This window comes from Miniopterus schreibersii (assembly GCF_964146895.1).
Source record: "Miniopterus schreibersii genome assembly, chromosome: 15".
NCBI classification, from domain to species: domain Eukaryota; kingdom Metazoa; phylum Chordata; class Mammalia; order Chiroptera; family Miniopteridae; genus Miniopterus; species Miniopterus schreibersii.
Genome location: NC_138115.1, coordinates 26,871,459 through 26,875,773, shown reverse-complemented (window position 1 = coordinate 26,875,773; position 4,315 = coordinate 26,871,459). Strand labels below are relative to the sequence as shown.

General features: G+C 39.4%; 1 pseudogene across 1 annotated transcript; it reads right to left on the bottom strand.

The window, feature by feature from the left end:
- Positions 1-3,227: 3,227 nt before the first annotated feature.
- LOC308567498 (CBY1-interacting BAR domain-containing protein 1 pseudogene) lies at positions 3,228-4,076 on the bottom strand (annotated as a pseudogene). The gene has a single exon. The product of its transcript is annotated as a CBY1-interacting BAR domain-containing protein 1 pseudogene (transcript).
- Positions 4,077-4,315: the final 239 nt, after the last annotated feature.

Genomic DNA, 4,315 nt, shown 5'->3' with positions numbered 1-4,315 from the left:
AGTCATATTGGAGCATGCACATACAAGGGCACATGCACACAGACAGACAGACAGACAGACAGACACACACACACACACACACACACACACACTCACACTCTAAGATTTATGTAACCCTTAGGCTTCTCATGGGAGAGAGGTCTGGTAGGAAGTGAGCCCGGTGGCTCAAGCACTGCAGACATTCCCCTCTCTGGGAGTTCAAGGCAGAGGTGCAGAGCTGTGGGCTGGGTGGTCACTGTGGCCCCTGAAAGATCTGGACTCCCCCTCCCCCATAAATCTTCCCAAAGATAGGGGCTTTCAAAAACACACTTGACAAGTTTGGTCAAACAGGAAGACAAGAGCTGATAGTGTGGGAAGGAGGCAAGGGCGGGGGCTTGCTGCCTGGGCCTTTTCCAGGCTTCTCTTCCCACCGTCAGTCTGGATCTGGTTCCAAATACCCAGATCCCCTTGGTTGTGGGCTTGGGGGGAGTGTAAGCACCTTTGCAGCAGCTGTGCTTGGGTCTGGTCCATGGGTTTCCCCTCTGCTTCTGCCCTTTGTTTGTGGACAAAGCATCTCCATAGCATCAGCCAGGGACTTTCTTCCTCTCTCTTATTCTCTTTCTGCTAGAAGCTCCTCCTGGCTTATAATCTCTATTTCTCCTGATCCCTCTCTGTGTTCTTGGCCCGGTTCAGTTCATTTGAGTTCACATTTATTGTGCATCTATGAGGTGCCAGGGCCCTGTCCTGGGCTTGGAAGAGCTCTGCCTGGGAGGTGGTGGTGGTGGAGGGGGCGTGTGTGTAGGGTGAGTGTTTGCTATTGGATAATAGATCATAGTACATCTACCTTGTCTTCCTTTTACTGCAGGGAAATATTCTATGTAGTGGCTAAACTGCACTTTTTTTTATTAGTGGGTGTTTAGGTTGTTTCTGGGGCTTGGTATTCATACAATGCTGCAGTAGTGTGCCCATATGTGCCCACTTTGCACACACCTGCACATAGCGAATGACTCTAAGGGCCCCACAATGAGAGGGTCATACTAGGGGAGCCCATGGCAAGTGGCTCTTTGGAGCAACTGCACCAATTTACACTCATGAGGGCTGTGACTACCACAACCCGTTTCCTGTATTCTCATCAGTAATTGACCTTATCATGTATTTAAAACATTGTCTTTATTTGTAGAATTATGTCCTTATTTGCTTGTCTCCTTGAGGAGACTCTGAGCTTTTCAAGGTCAGGGACTGTTCATGTCTTACTTAACTTTAAGGTTTTAAAAATAATTCCATTTCTTCCTCTATTGAGTTGGAAAGTTTAGCTTTCATTTTAGTGGTGACTCTTTAAAACGTTAGCAGGTACCTTTAATGTTTAAAGGTAATCACCCTCTTCCCATCTTCCATGTCTTACTATTATTGTACACTAAGTCAGTTTCAAATCGTTTTTATCCCAATCTGAGCCATTATTACCATTTAATAGAACTGATGCTTGTTTAGCCTTGCGTACATATTTACTCTTTTCTTTGTTCTCAATTCCATCTTGTACAAGATCTTTCGGAAACCATTTCTCTTATTTTGGTCCTTTAGTGAAGGTGTGGGGTGGTAAACACAGTTCTTTGTCTGAAAGGCTATTGCTCTCCTATTTCTTTCCTTAGTTTTAGTGAGGTATAACTCACTAAATTAAAACTGTATTTATGTAAGATGTACAACCTGAAGATTTGATATATGTATACATTGTGAGATATTCACCACAATCAAACTAATTAACATAGCCATCACCTCAGTAGTTACTATTTGTGTGTGATATGTGTGCATGGTGATAACTCTTAGCAAATTTCAAGGATACTTTACAGTATTGCTAACTATAGTCACATTGTTGTACATTAAATCTTCAGAACTTATCTTGCATAACTGGAACTTTGTACCCCTTGACCAACATTTCCCTATTTCTCCCTTCTTCTCAGCCCTGATACCACAATTCTACTCTCTATTTTTATGAGTTTGATTATTTTAGATTCCACATATAAGTGAGGTCATGCAGCTTTTCTCTCTCTGCATATGGCTTATTTCAGTTAGTGTAATGTCCTCTAGGTTTATCTATGTTGTTGCAAATGGCGGGGTTTCCTTTCCTTTTAAGGCCGAATATTTCATTGTGTGTATATATCCCACATCTTTTTTATCCATTCATCCATTGACAGTATTGTCCTCTTATTCTTTTCTTTTCCTAGAAAGTCTTTATTTTTCTGTTATAAATAATTGCGTTTTGTAGTTTTCCCAAATAATTTTATAAATTTCATAATTTTTATATGCCTGAGTGGGATCCATGAAATAACAAAGTACAATTCCGCATTCAAAGAAACAAAAGCATCGGACATAATGAAAGGCTCTGATTAAGTTGTTTTACATTTTCAGGAGTGAGAGTGACTGTACACTCTTCTTATTTATTAGATAGTAATTTGGTAAAATTTTCATAGACTTTTTAATGATCTATGGTTTTCCATGGTGTTTTCTTAGGCAACATTCCACCAAATTATAGCTTTTCAAAAGTTGTAGCACCATGTACAGTTTTAGTATGACAGCAGTTTTGTTTTAAAATTAGAATCAGGCCAACTGTGGCTTTCTTTTGAAAGCTAAAATTTATGTTTAAATATAGCTGTAAAACACTTGTATCCTGAGTTTTCATTACCTTTAATCAAAGAGTGATTACACTCTTGTTGAAGAGTAAAATTATGTATTAAATGATGAAACTTCAGGTTGTAATAAAAGTGAAAAAAAATGAGGAGGAAAAACCCTTGTCATTTTTATTAAGACTTTACAGGGTAGGATTTGTATTTAATCAAAACAACTATCCAGTACCCTTTTAACTGGTAATGAAAGCATGGTGTCTTAGCCTAAAAGGAGCAAGTGGAATAGTTAAATGTTTTATTTTTTGTCATCTACTTACTATTGCAACCTCGACTAGGTATAGTGCATTAAGTAATATGAAATACTTCTGAAATGCATAATCAATTTTTAAAAATGGAACCTATATAAAAAGATCACATGCTGCTAGACAGGATGTTGAAAAGACTGGTGTGTAATGTTTTTTAAAGCCTTCATCTTTGTCAGCACAAGTTTCCTTTAATTATTTTCTATTTCCAGTAGTATTTCATTTTGAGGTTTAATGTAGGAAGCCAGCATAAAGTTTTACAATTCAGTAATTCTGGATTCTAAGTTGTCCAAGATAAAAATGGAAATGTGACGTTTACTTAAGAAAGTTAATTTTCTTCTGTTACATCTAAATCTTCATTCTCTTTATCAGCATTTTCCGTTTGTTGATCCTTTCTCGGTCTACAGGTGGACACCTGTCCTCTTCCAGGTGCACACTTAGCTAACAGTGATCTCTGAAGAGGTGACTCTGAATTTGCTCTTACAATATCTAAAGGAGATGAACAATCTGGTGGATACAGAGAATTTCAGAAAACCTCTAAATCTTCTTCTTCACTCTTTTGTATATTTTGGTGGGCGCCGTATAGTAGACCTCTAAAGCTTTGCTGTGAAGTAACATTTCAATAGTGACAAATTCTGAAAATATAGTCTTTATGTGTTTTATTTTCTGCTTTTCAAAATTGTCAATACTTTCCTCCAGATGATGAGTTCTTCAGGTAGCATCCATTGTCGCTCTCTGTAATTTCGTTTCTGCCATTGAAATAACATGTCAGTCCGATGGGTTTTGCTGATGTGTTCTTTCTGAGTTAACTGTTTAGCTTCTCGATTCCTTGCTGTTAATGTTGCTCTGAGGCCATCTCGTTTTGTTTTAACAATGGTTCCATAAGCTTTCAATGGTTCAGCTACTTTGGCTTTAAGTATTTCAACCTCTGCCTGTTGATAATCCTGAAGTTTGGCAAACTCATCAGCACAGTTTTCCAGGCCTTGCTTTAAATTTGGGGTCTCTGTAGAGGCATGTAGAGGTTCACCAGGAGGTCTGCTTTGTCTCGCAGTCTGGCAGTTCTCTGCACATAAGCAGCAAAGATTTGGCGCAGCTCTTCAAAATGCTTCTCCACGTTTGTGACAGCATCTTACAGTTGTTTAGTTTGAGCATCTCGGTTTTCCAAGCTGTGCAACATCTTGCCTTGAGCACTGTCAGGATCCTGAACTGGGGCCCAACGACGGGCTCTGGGGCACCTGGGCATGTGCTGGGGCACCAGCTGCGGCTGTTGCTGGAGCCCAAGAGCTGTCCTCTTATATTTGAGTGAGAGTGAAGCTGAGTTTAGAATTTAGGTATTTTCCCTCAACATGCTGATGATGTTATTCCACTGCCTCTCGCTGCTATTGTTGTGGTTATTGGTCTGCTTGTTATTTTATA